Genomic DNA, 11,512 nt, shown 5'->3' with positions numbered 1-11,512 from the left:
GCTTTTATGTTTGTGAATGTGATTGTGTGTCTACCAGAGTATGTGTGTTTGCAGATCAACTACATAGACGTCTACGTATCTGAAGAAATATCACAACAGTTATAGTAACAATCACACACTGAGGGTAAGAGATGTTCTCTTTTGGTCACTAGGACAGTGCAGTGACTTCGGATGTCACAATGCTGGTGTGGAAGTATGTGTGACTGTGTGCATTTTTCTCTCCCATACTTTGGGCATCCTAAGATCTGTGAGATGTCTGGGTCTCTGAAAGCAATGACTGGCTTAACTTGGTTCCTTCTGATCCCACCCATGAGTCCCAGATCCTTGAGTTGTATGAGCCATTTCCCTGACAACAGACCCTCACATGGCCCCTCACCATGCAGACTGGAGGGTACCCACCAGCCCAAGTCACCTGGCCTTGCAGGGACCATGGGGCAGGTTGGGCCACCAGGTCAAGGTCCACCACTTATAGCCACCACTTTCTTTTTTTAAGTTTTATCTTAAGTCTTTATTTTAATTCCAGTTAGTTAGCATACAGTGTTTTATTAGTTTCAGGTGTACAATATAGTAATTCAACACTTCTGTACATCACCCTGTGCTCATCATGACAGGTGTACTCCTTAATCCCCATCCCCTATTTAACTCCTCTTCCCACCCCCTCGCCTCTGATAACCATCAGTTTGTTCTCTATAGTTCAAAGTCTATTTCTTGATTTGTCTCTCTCTCTTTCATTTTTTCCCCTTTGCTCATTTGTTTTGTTTCTTAAATTCCACATGAGTGAAATCATATGGTATTTTATCTTTCTCACTTATGTTCTTTAGCATTATACTCTCTAGCTCCATCTGGTCCTTGCAAATGGCAAGAGTTCATTATTTTTTATGGCTGAATAGCATTCCATTGTGTATATATACCACTTCTTTATCCATTCGTCAATGATGGGCACTGGGCAGCTTCCATATCTTGGACAGCCCGCCACTTTCTCATCGTTGCAGGGTAGGGCTCCTGTCCCTCACCTGGGCTCTCACCCTCTCCATGCCCCTTATCCCCTGGGCTTTTAGGGGCTCTTAGGGAACCAGTTTCACAAGAGTTAAGGCGAGCCCCAAGTTTTGCCTTTTCCTAACTTGCCTAAAGGTGCGGCAAGGGCTAGGGACCCCCAGCCCTGACCCAGTGCTTCTCCGCCCAGCACCTCCTCACGCCTCGACCTTCTGATTTCTCCGCCCCTCCCCCCAGATCTCTTACTGCCCAATGACAGCCCACCTTACCAGCCTGTACCTGGATTCCTTCAGGACAGGTCTATTGACACCCTTCCCCTAACTCCTCCCTCGCAGCCCTGACCTCGGATCCTCATTCTCAGACACAAAAAGCCTTGGACCTCTCTAGCCAACGAACGGGTCTTTGCCCCTGACCCCTAAGCCCCCGGAAGACCCCGGGCCCTCCTAAGCTCCGCCCATCGGAGGCCCCGCCCCTGCCCGCGTAGCGTCATGCCCTCTCTATCCCTCACAGCCCGGGGGAGCGCACCGTCTGCCGTCTCTCTGCGGGGCTTTCTCTCAGGATTTGCGGCCTGGCCTGCCGGCATTGACACTTACTGACGTCGCTGGTGAGACAGCAGCGGCGAGATTATGTCTTCTTCGGCCGAAAGGCTCCGGCCCGCCTCTCATTGCTTAGCTCCTCCCTGCGGTTCTTTGCGGCTGCGCGGCGGACGGTGGCGGTGTCAACTGCTCTTGCGCAGAAAGCAGAGTTGTGGTTGGCTCCATAGCTCAGGGGTTAGAGCACTGGTCTTGTAAACCAGGGGTCGCGAGTTCAAATCTCGCTGGGGCCTACTTTCCTTTTTTTCACCTCTTCCTGAAACGTGGAAAAACGGAAGATGCGTGAGCCAACACGAATTTCCGCCCTTCTGAAGGCCAGGCCCTAGGTGGAACTGACTGTTCTTGGCTCCTTAGATGCCCGCCAACTACAAGTGGCCTTATTTCTCGAAGAGCCAGACCCCCTGCGTCCGTGGCCTTGCGATCACAGGCTCCGCTGGCTCCGCGCAACTTCTCCAGAGCGGTCCCTCGGATCCTTAGCGTGCTCTCGGCAAGTCTGTGACAGATCTTAACGTTCCCCTCCTCTCACCCCACTCAGGCCAGGGCCGAGTCCTCATCTCTTCTGTCTTCTTCGTTTAGTGGGGACCACCTGTCTACGCCCACCTCCCCACAACGCATCCTGGGAATCTGTTTTAGTCGGGAGGGGGACTAGGTTTAAACCCTCGCTTAGCTCGCCGTTGGTCCCCACAATCTAGGTTCTATAGTGAGGTGGTCGTCCAGTAGGGCAGGCACATAGGGGTCGATGAATCCTGGGAGTCCGGGACGCGCAGGTGCCGGAAGGTGTAGGTGCGCTCCTGGCCTATCCGGGGCGTGTCCGTTCGGGTCTTAATGCGGTCTTGACTCTTTGGATGGGAGCGGGCGGGTGCGAAGGCCTGTGGCCCCCATTCAACACTCTCCCCAGCTACTCCATTCATCTCTTCTCCGGCGTCTCCCCAGGGTTCCGCGAGTGGTTTTCTCCAGTTTGGTGCCCCGAGCCCGGGTTGTTTTCGAAACCCAAACGGCGCTAGAGCGCTGCCAGGAGTCAACGCGGGGACCTTTTTGAAGGTCCCCTTTGACTGGAGAGAGGGCTCTAGCGGGCTGGGATGGCGCGGCGGGGCAGGGTCGCGCCTCTGCCTGAGCCAAGGCCTCCTGGTCGGGTCGGGTCGGGTCGTGCTGGCAAAGGCCGTGGCGAGAGGGTGCCCCAAACCCCCCCCGCGAGCCTGCCTCTGCCTATCAGGCAGGGCCCCCATTGTTCTCTGGGGATTTAATTTCATTTTGTATACTTGACTTCCTTGAACAGCATAAATAAATAAATCAAAGTCAGAAGGTTAGCATATATTAATTGTGTGCTTTTATTGTTTAAAAGAAAAACGAAATGGTTAAAAAAAGGAAGCAAATGTGGCAGTTATAAGCTTTAGGGGCAGGTGTTACCAACTGTGGACGTCTGTTCTCACTTTTCTTATATAATTCCATAGAGAAGAGAAGCAAATGCTTACAACACGGAGGCGGTAGTAACCCAGGAGCGCGAGGATACACGGTGGCCTAGGACAGAGTCCATCCAACACTTTGTGCGTGCGAAAGGAGGCGAGGACAATGCCGGTTGAGGAGAGGCCGGTTAGCATCTTGTTTTCCAGGGAAAAGGCCGAGAGGAGCGGCGAATGGAGCGGTCAACGCAGAGGGCTGAACAAGATTGTGGAGTAGCAGTGGAAAAATTAGCACTTTTTTTCCTTGAAGTGGGTTAGCCACCATTCGTCTCCCCCTCTGTTTTGTAACAGTCATCTGTGTAGGGAGTTTTTCTGGGAATTTTTGGGCCAGCTCTTAGTGGATTTTCGTGAATTTTACAGCAGGGAATCAGAATCACTGTTTTTTTGTTTGGTTTTTGGTTTTTACTACTGAATATCCCAGTGCAATTAAAGCCCTTTGGGGGAAAGCAGGTCCAAGACGAGGGAGGAGAGCGCCCGCACGGCCCAGGACCCTGGTTCGGCGGGAGTGGTGGTTGCTCCCGGGCAATCCCAGGAGAACGCTTCGAGGGCGGAGGGCGGGGGCACCCAGCCTGGGCGGCGAGTGTGCGCGCGCTCTGGTGCGAGCCTCCCGAGCTGTGCCCCCAGCCACCGCAGCCAGTCATCTCGTTTCTGCCTTACACTTCCCTACATTTTCTGAAGCTTTTGCAAATAGCGTTGCAGTTATGTGTTGCTTTTCATATTTTCATTAAAAAAACAAAGGGGCACCTGGGTGGCTCAGTCGTTAAGCTCTGCCTTCAGCTCAGGTCACGATCCCAGGGTCCTGGAATCAAGCCCCACGTCGGGCTCCCTTCTCGACAGGAGGCCTGCTTCTCCCTCTCCCACTCCCCCTGCTTGTGTTCCCTCTCTCGCTGTGTCTCTCTGTCAAATAAATAAATAAAAATCTTTAAAAAAGAAAGAAAAAAGAAAAACCCTAGTCCTTTTACCAGGAGCCCCACCCGAAGGCACCACTCCGGTTTCATTTCGCGGCTCAAGACACAGTCGGTCCCGCGACCCCACCAAACCCCGCTCTCTTTTCTTTCCAGGAGCCCTCCGGCTCCTCCCGGACTCTGCGCCCAGACCCCGGGCCTCCAGACTTGGGCCTTATTTGGGCTCCCTTGGGCAGAGGCTCCCAGGCCAAAGCGGAAGGGTGGCCCTGCTTGCTGTCCGAGGCGCGCTAGCAGTGAGGCTCTCCCAGATCACAGAGAGGGACCAAGGGATATGGAGCGTTTTCGCTGGGCGAGCTGCCTACGGATGAGGTTAACGGCGGATGCGGAGACTGCGGAGCAGGGATAAGGTTGGGCGCGGGACACTGAGGTCCAGAGGATAATTCCAATATGTCAAAAATAAAAGTTCCCGTTGGTGGCAAAACTACTCCCAACCGACTCAGATTACGGACCGAACCAAAAAACAAACTACGAGGCGGCTCGTTGGTCTAGGGGTATGATTCTCGCTTTGGGTGCGAGAGGTCCCGGGTTCAAATCCCGGACGAGCCCGTTTTTTCACTTTTACATACTTTTTAGCTACATTTCTTCTTAGATGGACGGTTTGGGTCTTGGACGGGCAGATGGCATACCCAGGAGTTCGAGTGGCCTGGGGCTCGGGAAGAAGAGTAGGTAGAGGAGTAAGTCGCCCCGGAACTGAGGGTCACCGATGAAAGACTGGGTGCAGAGCCGCTTGTGGTTGTTTTCTGCCAATCTGGAATGTGGTGTCATCTTTTCTCAGCCTAGAACTTTGCATCCGCTGTACCAACGGAAGGCTTTCTTCACAATAAGAGCATTACAGGAAGTATGCTATCAGCGGGTTTCCGTAGTGTAGTGGTTATCACGTTCGCCTAACACGCGAAAGGTCCCCGGTTCGAAACCGGGCGGAAACAATCCATAGCTTTATATTTTTTCCTTCCTACTATTTAACATTTGGAGACTATGAGCCATCCACCATCAACTACTATTTGAAATTTATTACACTGATGTACATTTGGAGACTCTGTGGGACAAACCTGGCTTCAGTTCAGGACATCCACCATTCTCTGCCTGGTTACAGACGTGGGAGCTCTTCCAGGGATTGAGAAAAGGGTATCTACACCGCCAGTTTTCCACCTCAGCCACGGACGCCTGTAATACCTGATCCCAACCCACTTGCTGTCTAGACACGAGCTCACAGAAGGCACAGAGCCCAGCCATTCAGCAGCCGCCCTCTGGTAGAACGGAGTTCCAGACGCCGAAAACTGAGAGTGCCCAATCCCGCTTCGTTCCGCTATTTGTGATCCACAGCAAAATAGCGCACAAAGCGCTGAGAGGCTCGCAGCGGTGAGATTTGAACCCACATTCCCGGAGAGACTAGGGCCTTAATCCAGCGCCTTAGACCGCTCGGCCACGCTATCCCGGCGCAAGAAGGCTTGGGGTGTCTAATTTCACTGCTGATAACTTTCCAAGGGTCTTCAGGAAAAGAAAGCGTTGGGAAGAATCTACAGGTTAGAGCAGAATTGTATCCCCACCAGCAAGATTAGCTTGACCAGAGCCACTGGGCTCCACCAGCGCGCTGACAGAGAAGGATTAGCGAGGCGCACACCCTATGCCTTGCTTTTGGGAAACTCTCAACAAGCAACTCCCACCTTTCACTTTGGGGAATGGGCGTGAACGCAGAGGAGGCCTTCTATAATCTCACCTGTTGTTTTTTTTTAATTAAACCGTGTGTATTATTTCTAGAAATTAAATAAAGGAGAGGGAAACCTTGCATGCACCCCCCTCTCAATTTTTCAAAAAATCTATAACGTTTATTTTATTTATTTATTTATTTATTTATTTATTTATTTATTTATTCTGGCAATCGTGATCTCAGAGGCCTCCACCCGTGCAATTCTGCTGCCTGAGGTTTCCATCCTTTTAAACAAGTGTTCCAACTGGAGATACCGGATCTTGACAAAAAACACACTTGATTGAATACCATAGGGGGAATCTTCCCTTCCCTCCCTATTATAAAAACCCATTAAAGAGAGAAAAAAACAACAACAACAGCATATCCAGGGAAAAAAATAGAAAAATATTCACCAGAAAACCTCAGAGATAGGGGCGCCTGGGTGGCTCAGTCGTTAAGCGTCTGCCTTTGGCTTAGGTCATGATCCCAGCATCGGGTTCGAGCCCCACATCGGGCTCCCTGCTGCACGGGAAGCCTGCTTCACCCTCTCCCACTCCCCCTGCTTGTGTTCCCTCTCTCGCTGTGTCTCTCTCTGTCAAATAAATAAATAAAATCTTTAAAAAAAAAAAAAACAATTCAGAGATAACTATCAATATTTGGTGAATTAACCTCCAGTTTCTTTTTCCGTTAATTTCCCCCTGCACCAGTATGTCTACCTGCTGTAGATACAGATTTGAAACATTCTTTTTAAACTTAGATTGTATGTCATTAAATCATCCCAAACCTCATTTAAATGGCTGGGTCTAAATTCATGAAAGTAGCTTGGATTCCGTCCCTGGGGCCTTGACTTTTAATGGGAGATCTGAACACGGGTGGGTAGCCAGGGCTAGAGTAGAGGACACTGGGATTACTGCACCATCCTAGTAGATTTATTTTCTCCTGCTTAGTTTCTTTCTTTCTTCTTTTTTAATAGTTTATTTATTTATTTGAGAGAGAGTGAGTGAAAGAGAGTGATGGGGGAAGGTCAGAGGGAGAAGCAGACTCCCCGCTAAGCGGGGAGCCTGTTGCAGGACTCGATCCTATCGCTTAACCAACTGAGCCACCCAGGCGCCCCACTCCCTCTTAATTTCTTAATATAAAGATTGTCCCGTGATTCTTATACCTGTATACAGCTGTGTGTTTTTAAGCCAAAGAGTGTATTACCACAAATTTAGTGGCTAAAAACAACACAAATTTATTTTAGGGGGTTTTTTAACTTTAAATTCGATTAGCCAACATGTAGTAGTACATCATTAGTTTCAAATGTAGTGTTCAATGATTCATCAGTTGCCTGTAACACCTAGTGCTCATCACATCAAGTTTCACCCTTAATGCCCATCACCCAGTTACCCCATCCTCCCACCTGCCTCCCTTTCTGCAACCCTCAGTTTGTTTCCCCGAGTCCAGAGTCTCTCATGGTTCGTCTCCCCCTCCGATTTCTTCCCATTCAGTTTTCCCTCCCTCCCCCTGTGGTCTTCCGCACTATTCCTTATGTTCTACAAATGAATGAAACCATTTGATAATTGTCTTTCTCTGATTGACATTTCACTTAGCATAATCCCCTCCAGTTCCATCCCCGTTGACATAATGGTAGGTAGTCATCCTTTCTGATAGCTGAGTAATATTCCGTTGAATATATGAACCACATCTTCTTTATCCATACATCTTTTGAAGGACATCTCAGCTCCTTCCACAGTTTTGCTGTTGTGGACATTGCTGCTATGAACACTGGGGGGCACGTGCCCCTTCTTTTCACTACATCTGTGTCTTTAGGGTAAATACCCATTGGTTCATAGTGTAGCTCTATATTTAACTACTTGAGGAAACTCTATCCTGTTTTCCAGAGTGGCTGTACCAGCTTGCATTCCCACCAACAGTGTAAGAGGGTTCGCCTTTCTCTGCATCCTCACCAACATTTGTTTTTTCCTATCTTGTTAACTTTATCCATTCTAACTGGTGTAAGGTGGTTATCTCATTGTGGTTTCGATTTGTATTTCCCTGATGACAAGTAATGTGGAGCATTTTTTCATGTGTCTATTGGCCACTTGGATGTCTTCTTTGGAGAATTGTCTGTTCATGTCTTCTGCCCATTTTTTAACTTGATTACTTGTTTTTTGGGTGTTGAGTTTGAGAAGTTCTTTATAGATCTTGGATACCAGCCCTTTATCTGTAATGTCCTTTGCAAATATTGTCTCCCATTCCGTAGGTTGCTGTTTACTTTTGTTAACTGTTTCCTTTGCTGTGCAGAAGCTTTTATCTTGATGAAATCCCAATAGTTCATTTTTGCTTTTGTTTCCATTGCCTTTAGAGACATGTCTTGCAAGAAGTTGCTGCGGCCAAGGTCACAGTTGCTACCTGTGTTCTCCTCTAGGATTTTGATGGATTCCTGTCTCACATTGAGGTCTTTCCCCCTACTTTTATGAAATTTTAAACAAAGAGCAATAGGCCAAGGGGTTGGGGAAGAAGTAGCCCTTAAGAACTAAACCAGGGGCATCTGGGTGGTGCAGTCAGTTAAGCATCTGCCTTTGGCTCAGGTCATGATCCCAGGGTCTTGGGATCAAGCCCCGCATCGGGCTGTCTGCTCAGCGTGGGGAGTCTGCTTCTCCCTCTCCCTCTGTCTACCACTCTGCCTACTTGTGCTCTCTCTCTCTGTGTCAAATAAATAAATAAAATCTTGGAAAAAAAAAAAAGAACTAAACCAGGGGCATCTGGGTGGTGCAGTCGGTTAAGCATTGGACTCCCGGTTTCAGCTCAGGTCCTGATCTCGGGGTGATGGTATTGAGCCCCCCGCCGCCGCCGTTGGGCTCCACACTCAGCGCTGAGTCTGCTTGAGACTCTCTTTCCCTCTCCCTCTGCCCCTTCCCTACTGTATGCACTCTCCCTCTCTCTCAAATAAATAAATAAAATCTTTAAAAAAAAAAAAGAACTAAACCAAAGAAGCTCATTTAAACATGTTTTTTGGTAAATCAGTGAGAGGTACAAATACCATATGATTTCACTCATATGTGGAATTTAAGAAACAAAACATAAGCAAAGGGGAAAAAAAGAGGGAGAGAGGCAAACCAAAAAAACAGACAACTATAGAGAACACACTGATGGTTACCAGAGGGGGATGAGGGGATGGGGGATGGGGGAAATAGGTGATGGGAAGGAAGGAGTGTACTTGCTGTGATGAGCACTGAGTGACGTATGGAAGTGTCGCATCACTATATTGTACACCTGAAACTAATATTACACTATATGTCAACTAACTGGAATTTAAATAAAAACTTTAAAAAAAACACCCATGTTTTTGGTACTTGTCCACAGCACCTTCAAAGAAACTTCAGATGGTTTTAAAAGAGACTTTCCCCTTTTACCCAGAGGCTAGTTTAAGGAATTACTACAACCTGTCAGAAAGAGGGGCTGTGTGAAGAGTCAGAGAATAGGTCCAACGCTGACTTGTTGGGATTGTTGAGATTCCCTTGCACTTGAGCATGGCAGAGATCAATCAACTGGCTGATTTTCTCAAATAAAGGCATATGTAGCATTTATAAGAGGAAGAGAAGAGAAAGCAGAGAAATATCACAGCTAGTCTTGAGAGTTTTTTTCTCACAGGTAACCTGCTTAGCTGGAGGCTATCCCAAGTAGGGTTCTAGGTGGAGGGCCTGCCCTGAATGGGCTGGCTTAGCTCCTGGGGAAATGATTCACTGATTGCCAGTTTCTCCAAAAAACAAAACAAAACAAAACCTTGAGCACTCAGCCAGGAGGCATAATGTAACTCTGAAATACCTGCAAAATGCAGATAGTATCTGCACCATTTTCCTCATTTTAATTCTTCAGAAACTATGGCATAACTTTCTGTTTTTCAGTCATGTCTCAAATCAAAGCAACACAACAAAATTCAGTTTCTTTTATTTTTTAAAAACAAAACAATTTCCAATTGTTCTTGGCTAGTATATAGAAATACAATTTATTTTACCATATTGATCTTGTGTCTGTAACCTCGCTAAACACATTTGGTTCTAGTATTTGGAGGGGGGCGGGGTAGAGACAGTCTGTTAGATTTTCCCCGCAGATATTATGTCATTATGAGGAATGAAAATTTTACTTCTTCCTTTCCAATCTAGATGCCTTTAATTATTTTTCTCACCTTGTTGCACTGGCTAGAATGTCTAGTACAATACTGAAGAGAAGTAGTGAGATGTGGAAATCCTTGTTCTTCATCTTGGGGTAAAGCTCTCAGTCTTTCAACATTGAATATGATCTTAGCCCTTTCTAGGGTTGAGAGTCAACTCTACTCCTAGTTTGCTGAGAGTTTTATAAAAAATGGATATTAGAAGAAAAAAACAAAAAAAATTTGTTACTATGTATGGTGAAGGATATTAACTAGACTTCTGGTAATCATTTTGCAGTACAGATTTCCCTGCTTTCCAGAAGTAGAACGTTCCTATGAAAACTTCGGTGAACCAAAATGGCATAAAGTGAAGAGTATCACCCACTTTCCAAAAGTTCGAGTCACACGACTTTGCTTTTACAAAAGACCTGCATTAGCATGGTCACGGCTTTTTCCTTAAAAGGAAAATCTTTGAATTTCTTTCGGTTAGTGAAAACAGGTACTAATGTAGTATATACTACATTATCAAATATACAAATACCAAATCATTATGTTGTGCACCCAAAACTAATATAACATGTCAATTATACCTCAATAAAAAAGTTATGAATCCAAAAAAATGTTTTGCGTAATCTTTATATCTTGTTGTATAACCATAAACATTTTGTAAGTTTCTACTGGAGAGTAAGTAAAGCCTGTTATTAAATGTCCCTAAAAAAAAGGATATTGGATTTTATCAAATGCTTCTTTTGCATTGACTGGATAATCGGATGGGTATTTTTTTTAGTTTGTTAATATGGTGAATTACATTGATTGGTTTTTCAGATGTTGACCCAGGCCTTCATCAATAGCTAAAATCATCTGGGTCACTGGTTGGTTTTCTTTTTTATTATCTGGCTCTCCCCCGTGTGTGAGCTCCTGAATCCCTAGACCCTGCAAAGAGTGCTATTCCATAATCTAGCTTTTCCCCCAGCTTTATCAAGCAAGGTAGGATTGATAACTAAAAATTGTACATATTTAAGGTGTACAATGTGATGTTTGATATATATATACATTGCAAAATAATCATCATAATCATAACACCTCACATAATTAATTTTGTGTGTGTATGGTAAGAACACATAAGATCTACTCTCAGTAAATCTTAGGTATACAATATTATTATTAATTATAGTCATTAGGCTGTACATTAGGTCTCAAGAACTTATTCATCTTGTAACTGAAAGTTTGTACCCTTTGACAACATTTCCCATTTCCCCACCTCTCAGTCCCTGGTAATCACAATTCTACTGCCTGTTCCTTTGAGTTTGACATTTTTAGATTCCACATATATGTGAGTTTACGCAATACTTGTTTTTTGGTGTCTGGCTTATTTCCCTTAGCAAAATGTCCTCCAGGTTCATCTATGTTGTCACAAACGGCAGGATTTCCTTATATTTTAAGGCTGAATAATATTCCATTATAAATATATTTTTTCTTTCTTTTTAAAGATTTTATTTATTTATTTTTGTGAGAGAGAGAGAGAATGAGTGCATGAGCAGGGGATGGGGGGCTGCAAAGGAAGAGGCAGACTCCCCGCTGAGGGACTCAATCCCAAGACCCTGGGATCATGACCTGAGCTGAAGGCAGACGCTTAACCAACTGAGCCACCCAGGAGCCCCAATATATCACATTTTCTT

General features: G+C 46.1%; 3 non-coding genes across 3 annotated transcripts; all 3 read left to right on the top strand.

Moving 5' to 3' along the window:
* Positions 1-1,746: 1,746 nt before the first annotated feature.
* TRNAT-UGU (transfer RNA threonine (anticodon UGU)) lies at positions 1,747-1,819 on the top strand. The gene has a single exon. It is a non-coding gene; the product is annotated as a tRNA-Thr (tRNA).
* Positions 1,820-4,485: 2,666 nt separating this feature from the next.
* On the top strand, positions 4,486-4,557 carry TRNAP-UGG (transfer RNA proline (anticodon UGG)). The gene has a single exon. It is a non-coding gene; the product is annotated as a tRNA-Pro (tRNA).
* A 307-nt stretch (positions 4,558-4,864) lies between these two features.
* TRNAV-AAC (transfer RNA valine (anticodon AAC)) lies at positions 4,865-4,937 on the top strand. The gene has a single exon. It is a non-coding gene; the product is annotated as a tRNA-Val (tRNA).
* Positions 4,938-11,512: the final 6,575 nt, after the last annotated feature.

Source organism: Leptonychotes weddellii, chromosome 7, assembly GCF_054177405.1.
Source record: "Leptonychotes weddellii isolate Sample4059 chromosome 7, ASM5417740v2, whole genome shotgun sequence".
In the NCBI taxonomy this organism is placed as follows: Eukaryota; Metazoa; Chordata; class Mammalia; order Carnivora; family Phocidae; genus Leptonychotes; species Leptonychotes weddellii.
Note: the sequence above shows the minus strand (reverse complement) of the source record. Positions and strands in the feature narration are given on the sequence as shown.